Source organism: Fistularia commersonii, chromosome 19 (genome assembly GCF_037954325.1).
Source record: "Fistularia commersonii isolate RoL2024-O1a breed Wild chromosome 19, RoL_Fcom_v1.0, whole genome shotgun sequence".
NCBI lineage: Eukaryota > Metazoa > Chordata > Actinopteri > Syngnathiformes > Fistulariidae > Fistularia > Fistularia commersonii.
The window spans coordinates 8,321,284-8,340,907 of NC_141302.1; the positions used below are offsets into that span (position 1 = coordinate 8,321,284).

The 19,624-nt window shown below is 36.1% G+C and overlaps 1 long non-coding RNA gene and 1 pseudogene across 1 annotated transcript in view; both read left to right on the top strand.

The window, feature by feature from the left end:
* Positions 1-19,624, top strand: part of LOC147223624 (uncharacterized) — a 202,496-nt gene that overhangs the window by 163,055 nt on the left and 19,817 nt on the right. Inside the window, exon 8 of the long non-coding RNA XR_015107582.1 lies at positions 3,506-3,553. This is a non-coding gene — a long non-coding RNA (uncharacterized LOC147223624). The remainder of the gene's footprint in view (positions 1-3,505; positions 3,554-19,624) is intronic.
* Positions 5,282-6,073, top strand: LOC147223625 (general transcription factor II-I repeat domain-containing protein 2A-like; annotated as a pseudogene).

Here is a 19,624-nt window from a genome sequence, read left to right on the forward strand (position 1 = left end):
GCCCCAATCCCAATAACTGTGACTCCTCAATCCAAATTATCATATTACTCCATCCAGAAAACCAAATTAAATTTGTTCCTGTTGTTTCAAAATATATCCAAGTGCATCATCCTCAGCTGCAATCACCCAGACACAGCCAGCTACCTGGGCTACTGTAGATTAATTCTTGTGTTGCCTTTTTCAATTAACTTCAGCCAACATTATCAGAATGCCGCATCATGATAGTGAGCTCCATCCAAGGGAAAAAACTGCCCCTTTTTTGTAAATAAAGTGACATGGCTCATTAATGTGATGAATGACCACACAGTTCTGTAGGACATCAGCAACCAACCCCCTCCCCAATCAACCCTGCTCAAGCCTCCCTCCAGTGAGCCATTCTGGGTGAAAGCTGAACACTTAAATGTTTTCCTGCAAGTGCTGAGGCAAGCAAGCCCGCCAGCCAAATTGTAGCTCTTTTCAGCTCCCAAGGACCCATCTCACTGTTAACATCAAATCATTAAATTCACCCCATACTCAGTCACTTAGAGTTATATAGAGATAGAAAGACAAAGAGAGGAGATGGAGTTAAAAAGAAAAAAAGGTCATTGTCAGCTGTAAAGGCTAAACATTATTGGGTTGGAAATAAATGGAACCAAAACAGACAGTTCTTGCAGGCTTTAAATCCACAGATGTAAATGGGGATTGGGAAGAGACTTAAAGTTAATAAAGGATGGGGTAAATAAAATATGATTTTGCTAACACATCCTCGTCAAAGCACAAGACCGGAGAATGTACTCCTGTATTAAACATTTGAACTCCATACTCAGTAAGATCTGAAAGGATTGTCAGGATTATATGTGCAACTTACATTTGTGCATACAACAGTTTGTGTAGAAATCTTTACGCAAAATTGCATTTACATTAAAAAAAATGTATTTGTCAAATAAGTGTACATCGTCTTCTACATGAACTATGTATACAAATGTACATGATAAAATACCCTCTTATTTGCTCCTCAACTTCTATTTTTAGTGCTGAATTTTCATGACCTCACACAAAAACTAAATATGATGGTTGCCAATTCTTTCCAAACATATGCTTTTTCTCGCTCATCGAATCAAGTATATCCACCGGCAACTTCTAATGAAATTACAGAAGTAACTGCCATTGCCTCTGCCGGATTACTTCATTTTGTTTCCATGGTCACCAACGCACAACAGAAGAAAACGAGTAGTCAAGCCAAAGAGACCAAAGGAACAGAAATTATCCATGATACAAAGAATAGAAGCAATAAAATATTATTTAAAAGACAGAGCACAATAAAACTTTTGAATTTAGTGAAAAAGAAAGTATTTAAGAATAGAATATACCTCTTGATACATGCTCTAAAATATGTGATGCTGGAGTTATAGAAAGAAATACTGGCACAGGGGGAGACCATTGTGTTACAGCTGGTCTGATAGAGATACATTAATAGGTTAGCGACTGAACATTCTTCACTTGGAAAATTAGAAGAATGTTGGTTTGCCTCTTTAGTATTCAAAACTCATTCAAGTTGATTGCCAAATCAATTGCCAGAAGACTCAAAGAGCAATTTCTGTTTCAAAGGATTATTAGAAGTACGTTTGGGAAATCTGCGGGCTTTTGAACCAGGTGGCAATGTGGTGATCATCACAAAATAAAAAAGATGGCTTCAGTGACCTTTCAGGCCTCAAATGTTGAAGTCTACAAACATACAATCGACAAACTGATTATGTTGACTATACGTACATTGACTGTGAAAGTTGTCTGAGCAAGGGTGCCAAGATTTTAGAGGAATGAATATCTGTGCTATAGATTTGCTGTTTGCTCTCCATTGGTTACGGTTAAAAAAAAGGGATGTGAGAATAGACATATAGTAAATGATTTCTTGTTTTTATATGAATTGCAATACCCTTAAATGCTAAACTGTTCAGCAATTTTAGTGAGGCTGTCACTCAAGAAAAGCCAAACCACTCGCCTGGTTCACTCTTCCGGTGAGACTTTTTTACCTGTAACAACTCAAATATCACACAATTAGTAGAATACAAATAGCAACCACAAAGATTGCAAACAAAAAAGCAAAACAAAAACAAAACAGATTTTCATTTAACCCCCCCCCCTTCACTTACACTTCTGATCAGAGGGCTATCCTTTACAGGAAAATCTGTTAGTGAGTCTGACATATCACAGGTGACATGACTGTACAGCTTGTTTCTAATTCTCCTTTGTCAAGAAAATAATAATGCCACATATCGTAAAGTCAATTACATATTGTAATATTACATATTACATATTACATATTACATATTGTAAGGAGCTTTGGACTGGGACTGGTTCCTTACAGTCTTTACAGTGATTGCATTTATGATTACAAACACACACACACATACACACACACACACACAAACAAATATTCATATAATATATATAATTATATATAATTGCAGGTGTGTATTTGATTTGCTTATCTCTGTACTATTAATGAATCCATCAAGATTTGCATGCAATGGAGTACTTGTACCTGCAACACTCCATTTTTCAAGAAATAAAACTAAAGGTCAATATGGGAGAAATAACTGCCCAAGATAATTTTGTCTTTTCAATACATTCAATCAAGGATTTGTAATTCGTGTCTTCAATTTTTTAATCTAAATCTTTGTGAGATCAAGGCTAAGAAAAATAAAAACAAAAAGTACAAAGTAAAAAAACAAACAAAGAAAAAAACAACAACTATCAAACCTATAAGAAACTAACATAGGGAGGCTTTGCCTTAAGGGTCTGATATATGTATTGACTTTCGTTTTAATAATGAAGCCATACTTGACAGTCTAAGATGTTTATAAGTGACCCTTAATGTCAGGCTACTTTGCTGAACAGTCGAAAGCACAAAGAAGGATCGACTTTGTATTCCTAGAAAAAATCCTTGCAAACAAGACTAAATTTATTAAATTAGTTAAAATAATAGTAGGTAATTCAGCTTCAGGATACAGCACTTTACCCATGGATCATTGGGTTCTTTTTCAAATGAACTCTGAACACATTGATATATTTTGTACATTTTGATTGATTGTGTACGATGATACATAATACTACAACAGCTGAACAACTTATCATGTTGGTATATGCCTATAAGTGTTGTGCACTGAAATTACGCCGTACTAAATTCTGGCCAGAACAATCTAAGCAAATAAAGCAGATTGTGAAAATTGTAATTTTGAATATCATGATGTGGCAAGGTCTAGCCACCTTGTTAGTTTTCTTCTTTGCACCTGTTATATTGTACATGTGCGCCTTATTAAGACCCTCAGACTAGATGATCCTCTTAACCTCTTGGCAATCTGGGACAATATATTCCCACTACTTACTTTTGCCAGTTTGCTCCCGGGAGCCCCTGAGCCCTTGTCTTCATTAAGGGAGTTCCTCATTGATCAATCACTGTCAGAGAAGCTGCTCTGTAATTGCACTGTGGTCTAATCATGACTGACATCACCCCGATCTGTCACAGGTCTCAGGAGAGAGAATGTTCCATGACTTTCACACCTTCAACCTCAAGGTAGGGCTTTTCTAAGGATTTCATTGCTGTTTCAATGATTTATCTCCTGAACGACTTTGTCTTATAATGACTGTCGCTGAACATTGGTGCAGGTGACGAGGAGAGGTAAGTTAAGATGGGTAAGATGGGAATGACAGATTTTAGTTATTTGAATATGACTCAATTTATTTTGTATAACCTTCATTTAATATTGAACTAAAAGCCATCTTCTATACAAATGTAAAATAAAACTCACATAATAAGTATAACTCTCCTATGCATGTAATAACATCAACTGTTCATTCTTTTGATGTCTGGATATTGAGTAGACATCTAGAGAGCAAAAACAGAGAGAGAGAAAGAGAGAGAGAGAGTGAGAGAGGAAGAGAGAGAAATTGTTTTACTCTGATTGGGTACTGCTTTTTTATGTATTTCAATTTCGTTTATATTTTATTTTTTATTTTGAATAAAATTACAATGACATGATAACAAACCAGTCACATTTGGCCCCTACCTGACAGGTTGTGTCAAACAAAACAAAAGTTAAAAATCAACCATAACATAACTGTCATCCACAGGAGTTCCAAGAACATCTACCAAAAGTTATTGGCAACAAAAATAACAAACAAACAAACCAAAAAAAACACTGATGTTCCAATAACTGTTTTTTTCTGAACTATAAATCGCTCCAGAGTATACGTCCCACCAGCCGAAAAATGCATAGTGAAGACAAAAAAAACATATGTAAGTTGCACTGGACTATAAGCAGCATTTTGGGGGGGAAATGTTTTTGATAAAATCCAAAAACACACATTTCACCTTGAAGGTAAAGTTACAGTGTAATGTCCGAGTGGAAGTGCCAAGCGATTAAGATTTTCTGTTTAAACCTTATCTTTATTAGAACAGCTATAACAATTAAACAATAGCGGCTCCACTGAATCTTCTCCATCCCAGTGGTCTCTCCTCCCAAAACACATCCACAGCCAGGAGGAAATCACAGAACTCTGAACATTCCTCTCAATCAGACCTGGGCATTTTACTGCCCGCAGGCCGCATCCCTGTCTGGCCTGTGTTCCGCCAGTCACATATAAACCAAGTATTTTGGATCGGATGAAACGCAACATTCTTTCATTTTGAAAAGGCTTGATGCCATGTTTATGAGTGCACGCACGTTGATGCTACTTTCTGCACAGTATCAGGTTATGCTCCCAGCCAAATATCCCCGATCCCCCAAATCGTCAACTCATGGTAAAAACAGAAAAGTCGATTTTGAATGCCACGTTTTCAACATTGCATAGATAATGAAATATTTGTCGACAGAAGTCAAAGGTAAAGCCGTGTGATAAGTTTGTTTTGCACGAGTGGCTCTGTTAAAGGATTACAATCTCCATCGTCACTACGAGAGTAAGCACAAGGACAAATACAAGAACTTTTCAGATAAAGAGCGCGCCAGTGAGTCTTCTGTATTGCGAGCCAAATTGCAAACTCAACGAACACTTTTTACAAAATGCTTGGCATTCAGAGGTGCAGCAAGACAAGGCAAGGCTTTGGATGAGAGCTGCGATATACGGGTTGAAACCCAGCTGCTCATCTTCGTGCGTGGGATCAACGCAGTCTTTAAAATTAGGCAGCTGGTAGGCATGCGGTCAGTGAAAGGGATGACGACGGGGAGGGATTTCTTAATAGAGGTAAATGCATGTGTGGAAAACTTGGGACTGAAATGGGACAAACCGGTGGCCGTGGCAACAGATGGCTGTCCAAATCTCACAGGAAAATGTTGGTCTTTTAAAGAGAATCCAAGACAAAGTGGCAGAAAAGAACCCTGAGCTTTTTTTTTTTTCATTGTATTATACATCAGGAAGTGTTGTGCAAGTCAGTGTTAAAAGTGAATCACGATGTTGAAGTTGTAACTAAAACTGTTAACTTTATCAGAGCAAGAGCTCTGAATCATAGACAATTTGTTGCACTTTTAGAGGAAAACAAGACCACCGTGACATAGGCTACCTTAGGGCTGTCAGGTGGCTCAGTTTGGGGAAAAGTGCTGAAAGGCTTCTGGGACCTCAGAGGAGATTCAGGAGTTTTGTGAGAAGAAGGAAAATGCCATCCCTCAGCTATCAGAGGCAGACTGGTTGGCAGATCTTGGTTTTACTGTAGATGTGGCTGCTCAGATGAATGAACTAAATGTCAAACTGCAAAGCAAAGGACTTTTTGTGTTTGAAATGTACAGCGCAGTCAAAGCTTTCAATAGAAAGTTGCAGCTTCTGTCAAGCCAACTGAGAGATAATATTCTCACTCACATTCAACTGAAGCAGCTTCACAGGTACTCATCCATGTAAGACGCCCTGTGTGTTTCCAAGGCAATTTCAAGAGTTTAAGAATGAAATGCACATGTTTTTTTTTTTTTTTTTTTTTTTTTTTGTTTTTTTGTTGTCTCCCTTCACTTGCAGTGTTGATAATGCATCCAGTGATGCTCAGATGGAACTTATTGACTTGCAGTCTAACACTTTTGGCAGAGCGCTTTGGGTCAGTCCCACTGCTTGACTTTTACTCTTCACGCAAAGATAACTTTCCACACATGAGGAGACATGCTCAAAAGGTCTTTGTGCTTTTTGGATCTACATATGTATGCGAGCAGACATTTTAAGCGATGAGGTTCAACAAATCCAGATATAAGTCTTCCTCTCACCTCACATCAGACATTGAACCCAAATTCAATGCACTTGTTGAAGCCCAAGACAGATTAGACTTTTCTAACTGAACAATTTAACGGAACTATAAACACGATTAAAATCATTTATTGCTAATGTATAAAGTTGATCTGTTGTTCAGCTTCAAGATAAGATTTTATTGAGACTTTATTGACTTATTTAAAACTTTATTGATCTGACAATGAAGAAATTCACTTCTTGCATAATGCACACAATTACAGTTGTGAAGAAATTAACAATTTAAAAATAAAATTAAAATGTGATGGTATGATTGTGTTTGTTTTATTTAAACAATTACCTTTATAGGATTATCAATAATTTCCCCTAATTCTTCCAAAATTTCAATGTATACATTTTTATGAATATTTACAGAATATTCTTATTTCTTATTACCAAAATAATCAGATTTAAGCAGTGTATAAATAAAGATTGAAGGAGAAAATGTATTCTGAGCAGTATTAAATTATTACAGTCATTGTTGGTTTGGCCCTCCAACACATTTTTGATTTTTCATGTTGCCCCCTGCAGAAATTAATTGCCTACCCCTGCTTTAGACAACTGGACTAAACACAGACAGTATTCCTATGTTTTCAAATTGTATATTTTTAGATTTACAATTATTAATGTTGTGTTGAACAATGAAAGTACCAGTAATCAAAGAAGGGCATGGTCACATTTGGAAATGCCTGCTTCTTAGAATGCCAATTAGTTGCCTGCTTGGCATTTCATGCAAATGCCTCACGTGATATATTTTCAAATTTCATTCATTTGACAGCTATTGAAGAAGCATCTGTATGTTTGGGTCTGAACGAAGATTGAAACATGCATCATGGCTGTTATGAATTTTTCCCAGAGTAAGAATTAGAGGTCTGGAATGCTGAACTCCTCCTTGTCCAGACCATTATTGTTTTGTTTTGTTTTGTTTTTTTTAACCATGATAAATTTGTAGAATTCATTTTGCTCAGGCATTACATAAAGAGCATGGATTTAAATGTCTATTTACCTGTATTACCTGTATTTGAAATCGAGATCCGGTGAGAATAAATCAATATTGATTTCTATATTTCATAAATGAGAGAGAAAACATGTCTGATGCAGGGGCAACAGCCAGATCAGAATTTTTTGAGCACACAAAGCTGAAGTCTAACCACAAAATTGAAACATCAAAACACCTTTTTTTCCAGCTTGACTTTGCATTAATCCTTTTTCTCAGCAAAAGTTAGTGTGTTGTTTCACTAACACCATGGGAAATTTAAAGGACCTTGGCATTTCAGAAAGCCAGCTATGTCATTGTCTCTTAAACTGCTCAGGACTGTGCTCTCTACGGAAAGTTTTAAATTTAAAATGTAATCAGCACAATCACCACAAGCAATCAGTTCCTTTTCATTTCACCTGATCGAGCCCCCTGCTAAAAGGAGCCTGTTAAATAGAGCATCTTATCAGGCCTGGATTAAGTTTTGACATTGATTAACATCTATAGTCTCAGTTTGAATATCAAAGTTCAAGTTTGTGATTTTTCTTAAAATATAAGACCACCAGAGGCCATGGAGGCAAGGTCTTGTTATGTATCAGACTATAAAAAGTGGATGGAGCACAAAAGCTAAATCCTGTATTATGGTCCAGCTTCAGCATTGTGTAATATATAGGGTTGTATGAGGAGAAATGCACATAAACAAGAAATATCATCAATAAATACATTAACAGTACTATTGTTCGATTTAAGAACCATTCAAACAATGGTTACAAAGTGTAGAAGGATCCACGGGAAGATGGAAACACACCAAGTTTAGACTTGGAGACATGACAATTTTAGACACAGACAAAATCAGGTAAAAGTATCTGAAAGCAAAAGCACATAAAAAAAAAAATAATAGCCATGTTAAATTATGAAAAAAAAATACAATAGAAATAAAAAAGGATGGAGCAATAAAAAAGATACTACAAAATAGATGCAATAAAATTAATATAGTAAACCCTAAAAATGGGTATAGAATTGCATAAATCAATAGATACAATTATAAGAATAAAAGGTATAAAATGACAAAATATTTCAAGTAAAATGGCAGAACACAAAAATAAGACCATGGCAAATGGTTTGAAAGTGTGACCACTTCTTTAAACTAATTTAAAAAAAAAAATCACATTACTTTTTATTTATTGTCTTGTCATGGTGTCCCAAGCTGCCTTGACAATTTAAATTTCCCCTGGGAATTAATAAAGTCATTTCTACCTAACTTATATTTATACACAACAATTGTAGTTTTAGTGCATCTAAATAATCACCACACCACTAAACCATCAACACAAAAAGATAAAAAAATTGAACAGAAAACAAACAAGGAAACAAACAAGACACTGGCAACACTCACATTGTGAGGCTTAAAGCAGGAGTTGAAAAAGCTAAACTGGGATAAATTAAGATAATAATTTATTAATCCACATAGGGGAACGTAAATATAAGGGAAAACTAACAGGCAAAGTACCTAAGTATTTATGTAGGTAAATCAAACAAGAATAACACCGTGACTGCAACAGAAAAAACTTTAAAGTTAAAACAAGGGGCCAATGGTAACGCTTTGGGCAATGTTGTGAGTATTGTCAAAAGCACACGATCCCTGCTGGGAAAAAATGGCTCCAAGAGACAACATATTGTGACACAAAATAGTGCAGGTGGAGGTGCAGGTGCTCAGGCCACCTGGACACCTGCCCTCTACAGAGAAAACGTGGCATACAGATTTGCAGAGTTGTAGAGGTGATTACCATTGAAAACAAACACATTTTCTTTTTACTTCATATAATTTCTTAAGGATCAGTAGCAACTGTGCCATGAAATTAATTGTTCATAAAACAGAGATTTGAGTTCATAAGGCTTTTGCAATTTAAAATCATGGGCACATTTGTATTGTTAATTTAAATAAGACATAGATTACATTGTTTATTTTCATCAGGAGCCGAAGTTTTCACAATGTTTAATGAATGAATCACAAAATTGCAAAACATTGTTTTCCCATCGTTATCATAATTGTTTTTAGATAAACATGGCTGATACAAATTGGAAATGCAGTCAATTCAAAGTCAACAGTTAATGATGGAAACAAATTCTGAATATTGATATTTATCAAAACAGAGTATCTACAATTGCCCAAATTTCAGTTTGATAATTGCAAAAACATGTGCTGACTGACAATTCACTGCGACCAACAATTGTACTTGTACTATTCTATTTCAGTGATTCTGGGGATGTCATCTTTCCATTTCTAATGTATAAATACATTTACTGAGTACACAGCGACTTTACATCAAAGGGATTATTGCAGCTGTGAATTGTGTAAGCCGATTAATATAGCACCTTTGAGCTCATAAAATAGTCCACATTTAAGCTTGTAGAAGTACTCTTTGTACTGTCAATAGGCAGGTATTTCCATCAATGATACAAAAAATTAATTGCCCGATATTACAACTACAGTAGTTCCCCATTTGCCTTACATTAACTATGCAATTTTGTTGTGAATCTTTCAGTAAATGCTGACTAAAACGCTATGTTAAAATAACAACTTTCATATATTGCTAAATTCCTCCATATACAATAAAATGAAATTCATAATTTATTTGGCTTCATTTTTAAATTATTCGCAAAAAACAAACACTGAAAGACATGTTTTCAAGGAATGACATTAGGGGATGAAGGAAGGAAGGCATGAATGAATAAAATGATGAATGAATTATACAAATAGCTCGTGTTTTCTTTGTCAGGGAATCAGAAAAATTCACAGGGGCCACATCCATAATAAACTGCTGTCCTGTTCACAAAGGTTTGAGGTGAGTGCACCTAGCTAGTATATTCTAAGACACATCTGTGCCCATGCCCCTAAAATTATGATTCTTTTGTGGAGGAAATAGGTCACCCATGAAAACGTGACTCCCTCCTTTCCGGGAGGGAAAAAAAAAAAACAGTGTTCTTGAGATATTTTGTGTGTATGAGTGTGGTCTTTCAAATTTCATTTTATTTATTTTTTATTATTTTTTTAATTTTTCAACAGCAGGTCTTAGATTATTTTTATGGTGAAATATGGCATAATAATGATGATGATGATGATGATGATGGTGAAGATAATAATATTAATAATAATAATAATAATAATAATAATAATAATAATAATAATAATAATAGTAATACTACTACTACTACTACTAATAATAATAATAATAATAATAATAATAACAATAATAATAATAATACAGCTTAGAGGTAGGCTTCATTTAGAGCCATGCCAGCTTTGCCCACATTTCGAGGTTGCCAACTTGGTTCTCGTTGAGACACTGAATCACTCAGGTTGTACCGCTGTGATTGCTTAATTAAATGCTCAGCTGTGTAATGACTTTGCTTGAAAGGGAATTAAATGTCTAAATGCTGCAGCATCGGCATCAAGTTGAATAGAAATCAATGGAACATAGTGCTGGAACCCAAGGTGTTTTCCGACTTGTTTAGGCTGAGCATTTTGTATTGATGCTGTCCCTCAGTGAAGTGAGTCAAAAGCTCATTGCTCTTGATTGAAAGCATTGATTAGCAGCATACAAACAATGTGCTTAGTTTGGGCTTTTTAGAAAAAGAGTTTGGAATGTCTTAAAAGTTGGCAGTTGACTGAATGTGGCATGGAGTGTTGGTTTTTTTTCCATTTTGATTTTGTTCTTAATACACTGAAATAAAAAAAAATATATATATATATATATATATTATCTTTACAATGCAGTTTATACAGTAAGTGTACCTTTCCAGTCCTCCATGGTTGTATAAGTAGTTCGGAGCACAGTTTGCTTTACATTGTTTTACTTTTTTTTTTTTTTACAATTTTAGGACAGTCAAGCATGGTTGTGAACATTACTTTCAGAGTCCAAAATTATCAGTCTTCGAACATATTTTCAGTGTTTTGCAAAGAAAGCCCACAGGCAAACATTAAAATCCAACCCACATGGAAATAGTTCTTGAAAGGAGTGCAGCCAACTAATCTCACAAACATTTGATTGAACCAAAGACCTTTAGAAACCGCCAAAGCTGGGAAGGGCACACAACTCCTAAAATGACAACCGATTATCAAACTGCCTCTGGCTCGAGACAGTGTAATCCCCCAGATGTTGCAGTCTATGAAATGTGAGTCTGAATTAGATCTCTCAAACAATGTCAGCTTGTCTACATTCGTAAACCCTCAGCATTTAAGTCACAAAATTAAGTTGACCCCGTCAGAAGGCTTAAGGACATGTAACAAAGCCCCGAGCAGTCATATTCCTTCATCTCCTTTCGTCTCATCTCCTTGGTGTAATAAGTTCCCACTCTAGCAAGACCACTAGGGCTAATAAGGGTTTTATCTGCTTTTGATATAAGATATTAACACCTCATCAAAGTTAAGCCAGCGGTAGGCTTTCGTCCTCCCTCCCAATTTACATTTGCCTAACAATGTCTCCAAAAGAAATCTTATAAAATTCAAATTAAGGGGGAGCTGAATAGCCAAAAGGATACTGCTACCCATCACTCAAGGAACATGAAAACTTGGTCTCAGCGCAAAGAGTACAAGCGGGGCTCCTTAAATCACTGAGATCATATTCCTCATACAATATCATTCAGACTTTTAATTTGCCCCCTCACAATCCCGAGTCAAAACACAGCACATTTGAAGCATATGAATGATGAATGTTTAGCCGTTGGGGATGAGAATATGTCTGAGTGACACAATCAGGATTTGCTGTTTTGAAAACTCTATAAATAGAAACTCTAGTCAGCTAGTCCTTGTGATCTTTACCTGAGGGGAACACGTTAATGGCATGCACACGGCTATTTTGTCATTTGCATCTGATTCCAAGTGTAGGACGTGATCCCCATGGTTAAGTTGAAGTTGTTGAATACACCATAAAAAACTATATTGAATGTACACCCACACTATACTTATTATGTTTAGTCATTAGGTCTTTGGGGCATAGTTTGTTATTGACGTTTATTTTATAAACCTTTTCTTTTAAAAACATCTCAAGGTAAATTGTGTATCTAGAGTGAGAGTGCAAAGGTTTCAGAATTCTTATCATCCCTTGTGGCATCCTTTGTCAGGTTGGATGAAAAAAAATGAAATATTAACAGGAGAATTTAGCTTGGAGAGATAGAAAATAAATTACTTCAGTGTGGCAAGGAAAAGTAGATTGTGAGATTTATCATGTCAAGATGGAAATGCCTACTAAGTCCCTGCCCCTTCCTTGAAGAATTAAAGAGGAATAAAATGCCTCAGAGTACGCAGTGATTGTGATGTAAAAGTGTTTCTGTGCGTCCATGCCTGCATCCCTTTTTACCCCCCCTGCACGCACGCACACACACACACACACACACACTTCCACCATCAAATTAGCTTTCTTGGTGTGATTTGATAAACGATACATCTTTCCCTTTAAGGTAATTTGTTCATGCAAAGGCACAACTTCCCACAGTTGGAGTGTTACTCATTTATTCACTTTAGTTTTTTTTTTACTTTCTTTTTTTGGAAAATGTAACACATAATTAGAAAAGTTGTACTCATCCGACCTTAACACTTAACAGATTTTTCTGTGAAACAGCTGGACTGGCAAAATCTTTAATTGTACAGATAAGTGAACATGTTAGCTAGATAAAGGTTAAACTATCAGGGATATGTTCTCCATCCGTCTGAAGCCAATTTTACACATTCAGCTGAAGCAATAGCGGGTTGGGAGAGGAAAAAAAATGGCAAGTCAATATTGATTGATCTGGAGCCCTAGCAATTACCTCCATGTGCAGAAGACCATGTTAAGGTCAGTATTATCTCAGCTCATTTTATGGGTCAGCACTCTGGCTTTAGATGAAATAAATTAACAGGGTAAACACTTTAGCTCACCTTGATAAAATTTACAATGAGTGTAAATACTTTGCATAGGTGGAAGGTACAGTGCTGGAGACTGACCCTTGATATTTTGCTGAACCCTTGTCAATTTAGATGGTAAAAGTGCAGCCTACACAGAATTCTGACTTGCACCAAGTAGGTGTGCCTACATTATTACAACACTACAGTAGACACACCATGGCAAAATACCCTCATGTTAATATCACTGATATTGACATGTATAATGTTATTATCATTAATAATAATACAAATTGAAACTGCAGAAGAAGATAAAGTGATTATGTCAAAGCAAGTTTCATATTTTTCATACCCTTATTTGCCCACTGACATGTGTATCATCAACTTTTGAGTGATGCTGTATTTTGCTATTAAGTCTTTTCACCCTCCGTCAAGAACTGCAGCACATTACAACAAATAATTTCAGAGTCCTCAGCTTTGCGTGTTATTGCTTGTCACCTGTGTGTATTTCACAACTGAAGGGAACAGTGTACTAGTCAACTGAAACAGTCCATCAACTTTTGGTGTATCGGCATTCTCTGGCCTTCAGGCTGTTATACAAACAGCCCTGTTATGTTCTTAAGTCCAAAATAAATTCAATTTCCAATGCAGTGATCTTCTTAATGAAAAGTCAATGTCCCTCACTCATTGGCAAGCTCCCACGGGGACAGTTAGAAAGATGAATTTATCACCAGGCTGGAGCCTGAGCCCCAAGCCACAACACCCCCTATGAGAAACACTACAGTGTGTGTCCAACCGGTCCTCCATTATTACCCAGCTTGTGCTCTTAATGTGGGCCGACGGAGGCGGGATGATAGTATTGATCAAATGGAAGTGCTATTTATATTCTCACAAATCCTCTTTTCAGTGATTAAAAGCTTTCCAGTACTGCAGTTGGACTGTTCTTATATGTAAACTGTAGAAGCTGTCAATTTCTTCTTTGAGTGTGTGTGTGTGTGTGTGTGTGTGTGTGTGTGTGTGTGTGTGTGTGTGTGTGTAATAGCATAAATTTGCTTATGTCAAAATATGGTGTATGTATGTTCATACCAACTTTCCTGAATTATATGAACACATCCCATCTTGATCTGGTCATTGATATTTTTGACATTGTTACAATTGTCATTGATTTTATTATTCTTTTTTATCTTTATTTTTTATGCTTTTTGCTTTTTGTGGAGGCGGGCCGCATTACTGTGAACAGTTCAGAGGTTTTTGATGATTTATAACACCATGTCTTTGCAGCAGCTAACCCTCAGATAAAGGGGACATGAGTTTGTTGTCACAGCATATGGTTAACAGTACTATAGATAAGCCCTAATCCCCACAAGGCTAAATGTAATGCATAGCAAAACCGATGGCAGCACAGAACATTCACATGTGTAAAGATCAGCCAAATGATAAAAAATATCAGTGTACTGAAATTACACACAGCTGAGGGAAGAATGTGTAGTACTGTGTGCTGCTTACAACGCAGATGTAATTCATGTTCATCATATTCATTATTCCTGCTTTTGTCTAGCTTTCACTCAGATGGCTCACGACAGGAAATCATGTGTCGTTTAGATGCATGAGAATTTTCTCACTATGGAAATGTTCTTATGAATAAAACATTAAAAATGGATAATTATTGTGAACCCCCACCAAGAGAAAAATCTTTACATGAGAACATCACCACTGGTTCCATGCTCTATATTATCAAAGAGTTGTAAATGATCTAGGGGGGGAACGTATATGTCAGAGATCTATTTAAAATGCTTCTACTGAGAACACACAATTCTTGTGTTTATATCTGCGGAGTGTGAAGTACTCCCTGTTGGATTCGGTCTGACATTTTTGTTGGTTGTTGTATAGCAGCTTAAAGGGATTGTTCATTTTAGTTACGCAACCTTTTCCCCCTTATTTGGATCAGATCCAATTAATTTTACATATATTTTATAAGTATGTGAATATCTATAAATATTCTAGCCTTAAGAGATAAATCGTGAATTCAAGCAAATACAGATACATCAGTTACATGCCACCTTAGACGATGCTACTAAATTTATCCCATTCTTATTGGATCTTATTGGCTTTTTTTTTAAAGCAAACATCATTGCATTTTATCCGAAAACAAAATGCTATGCATGTGTGTTTGTTGGGATGATATTGGGAGCTTCGCAGATAGAAGATTTTACTGTTTTAGGCTCTCTCATATGTGGCAGTACTGCCTATAAAGAGACATTGAATGATTTGCACTGCTCTGTCATTGAAATCATTAGCATATTAATAGGCCATAATTACAATTCGGGGAAAATAAATTGCAGTTTGAAGAATGTTTGAATTACTCTGACTATCCTTGTGAGATACAAATGTGTATATCCAAAAGTGGCCAGGATGGTTAATATAGGGTTCCGAAATGTACAGAGAGGTAGGAAATGAAAAACATTGAAGAAAAAACAGAAAGTGCTAATTTTATTCATTAAACCAAAGTTTTGATATGTGCCATTTCCTATCATTTTTCCTATCATTTCTGAAAGTGAAGTCACAATATATTTTATGAAGCAGTATAATAAGTAACACCACAAAATGATACAAGAAAGGGTTTCGTGTCTGGCTTGGGGATCCTTTACAGCACAAATAGATTTTGATGGATATATACTGATCATTTCAGGGATCTATTTTGTTTTCTCCTTTCACACAGAGGACATGTATACTTAGGACTTTTTTTGTTTCCCATTAATACCTGTGATAATTGAAGTTGGTCCATTAATATACCACAATCTGTTCTTATCGGCACACTTCACCTGCTGAAAAGTGACACCTTACTCGGATTTGCTGAAGAATGCGTAACCCTGGCAGCTAAAGCCCATGTGACCCTGTAAGCAAGAGTGACAACACAATAATACTCCCTGTTTCTAATCTTTCATTGGTGGATTATCAGATTAAAGGCCCCAGTTGTTTATAGACTTGGTGACTATCGAAAAAGTTGATCTGTCAAGTTTATCTTACACTTGGCGTATCAAGGCAGTTTTGGACCATACAGTTGGCTGGGGATGGAAGATAAGGCAGACATAACTGAATAGAACCTCCAGAAAAGGAGAAACAAGGCTTTTCTTTTAACTCCAATGATACTCTATCTAGTTTAAGAAATGTACACCCCAAAAAGAATTGCAGTTCTTTTAGTTCTTTTTTTGAATCACTTGATTCCTTGACCTCTTTGCTGTGACGGGGTTGACCAATTGTTTTTTTAGGGGGGGATCAGAAAACATCCACCAGTTTAGACTCAGGTTAGCGACGTGGAATCACATGCAACAAAGAGGACATAATCTATCCTTTTGTGAGCTGCCCCTTTGTGTCATTCCAAAGCCCCAAACCATAGCAGGTTTGCCATCAATCTGTTGTTCTGACATAGTGACGAGATGGAGGGATTCCATGACCGAACTCCCTTGATGTGGTTCACTAATTCAGGCAAACAGTTTTATTTCCATTTCAAAGCAATGACTTTGAAGGTCATGGCCTCTTCAAAAGTGAGTGTAAGGGGATATCTATGAATAACAGTCACAGATGAGATCTTTATCTTTATAAATCAAGTCTTATCTTATTTTCAAGCCAAGGTGTAAAGGCTTTGACATCACCCCTGATATGATGGGAAGTTAAATTTTCAATTACTCTAAATCTATATATCATGTGACAGAATTGATAGGAAAAAGTATAAGTATCCTCAACTTGGAATAATTATTTTCAGGGGCAAACCAATGTGACACTCTGAGGTACCAGACGATAATGTTTATAACTTCAAAAGTCACATTTCAGGAAATTATTTTAGGCATTATACATGCACACACACACATATATATATATATATATAATTTTAGGCATTATACACAGACACACACACACACACACACACACACACACACACATATATATATATATATATATATATATATATATATATATATGTGTGTGTGTGTGTGTGTGTGTGTGTGTATGTATGTATGTATATATATGTATATATGGTGTATTGGGTATATAGGGAGGGTATATAGGGTATATATAGGGTGTATAGGTTATATATTAATTCAAAACTCATATATACAAATAAATATGTGTGTGTGTGTATGTGTGTGTGTGTGTGTGACAGAATTGTGTGTGTGAGTGTGTGTGTGTGTGTGTGTGTGTGTGTGTGTGTGTGTGTGTGTGTGTGTGTGTGTGTGTAATGCCTAAAATTGCATTCCTTCATTCTATTCAGTGGAACACATTCATTAAACAATTTATTTTTGATTAATGTTTTTATATCAGGGAATCATTTAAAGACCCTTTGCTTGTAGGGGCACAGCATAGTGTCACACAGCATTAGTGGGACATTATATGCGTAACCTTTTGCTAGTTTTGTATTTTTTTAATACTTATAGTTAAATGCATTTAGAAAATGATAATAATACTTGTCCACACCCATGTTCCCCTGTTATTTATGGTATGGCTCACCTTTTTTCCCTCCACTCGCAACAAGTGTGATTATTCACCAGATGAGAATACCATTCCTGCAAATACATAGCTATAAAATGCTTTATTACTTCATTTCGACAATGTGATGAGCACAAAGTGGTTGCAGTTTCTAAAAGTGCACATTGGGACAAGAATATGGTTCTGTGGTTTCAGTATTCCCGGCAGCAGTCTTTAGCTGAGTAAGCATGCATTTCTAATGTTATAGACAAAGGGCTATGGTCAAATAAAGACGAAGACCCCCCCTGGTTACTACAGTCTCGGCAGATTCCTGCAAGTCTTCTGTATTTGCAGTCAGATAATCAATTAATTTCCTGTATTCTTATGATGAAATTATTTTGTGGTGCAGCCTTGAAAAAAAAAAGAGATGGGTATTAAACAAAAAGGCAAAATGGAGCATGGGCTTAATTGTGTCACATTAAAAGAAGTATAAATATTTATGAAAAAGGTGGTGTTCTCATTTGTGTTTTTGTTTGTTTCTTGTTTTTTTAATGGTATTTGTTTGTTTATTTTCATTGTGGTCTGGGTCGTAGCTCCTGTAAGAAAGGAAGGATAAATGCTAGTCTATCCCAAAATATTAATTCCCATGGAATTAGATTATGATAGTATCTATTAATTCTTTGGTAAATATGGAAAACACACAAGAGTCACTCTAATTTAATTCAAAACTCAGAGCATAAAATGAGCAAACAAGGTCTGTTTTAAAGGGTATTCCATATTTAAAAGCCAAAATTACTCCTTGATAAACTGTTGAAAGGGATTTAAGCCGCAGCTACACAGTCTGTAGCACAGATGTCCACCACATGGAGAGGACGCCACTCATTTGTTGTACTTTGCAGTTATTTATTTAAATTCTAGTTCAGATATAGCGGAACATCTGTCACCTTTGCCTAACTGCCTGCTTGAATTATCCACGGACTATGTTTCGGAATAAAATGCCCCCCTTTTGTTTGGCTCTCTGGTGCTGAGCTCAGGTGCAGAATCTCGTTAGGCTTTTCAAATTCTCCTGCTGCTGCAATACAGGCATGCAAGACCAAACACCTGGAGACCCAGTGTGTGCCACCAGAGGTATCACTCATAGCCAAACAGTCACATGGCTTCAATTTCATTTTGAGTGACATCATAACTCCCGTTGATATTTTATGGTGTGGTGAAAATGGGCTAACAGTCTTAAAAGCGATCTTGAAACTGAGGTACCTGCTCTATGACTTGCGATACAAATATAAGCAGGCTGTTATTTTTTAGTGTATATGTGTCACTTTTCATAAGTGTCATACACTAGAGGAGCTGGGAGCATCTCTTGGATGAAAAGAGCCTGTCTTATCCCATTTTGTATTGATTAAGAAAATGGGCCTTACTGAAATATGGAATGGGTTCTAAAAAATGTCCAAAGTTAAGGAAATTGGGTTTTAGATTTATCTAGATACCTGTCATACATGAATGAAGACAGACTGCTGTGTCTCTTAGACATCATTAACATAGACATTTCCATATCTACCTGGTAGATATTTTGGCACTGTGCCTTTGAGTTGTTTTTTTTGGGGGACTTTACTGTTGCAGAACGGTTGAAAGTTTATGTTAATCTCATGACTGTGATAACTTTGTCTTGTTAAAAAAAAAAAAAAAAGTAAATCCAGGATATAAAAATAAACAGTAATCACAAAAAATTAATTTACTAAATTCAGACGTGGGTTCCATCCGACCTCGTAAACTAGGTGGTCACTGGACTTTGATGAAATCTCTCAGGAGCTGTTAAGTCCTTCACTGGAGATGTAAAAATCTTTACACTCACAGATCAAAGTCTTTTGAGTTTACAGCGAGAACCAAGTCCTTGGCTATACATATATCAGGGAGGTAAGCTCTTACATTGAACCAAAAGTTGTTTTGATAATTCCGACTCCCAGGTTATATCATCTTCCATTAAATATATTTTCAGCTAACTATAAAAGGGTCTTCCACAGGGTCATGCTCCACCCCATCAGCATGTTTTATTGAAACATGTTTTT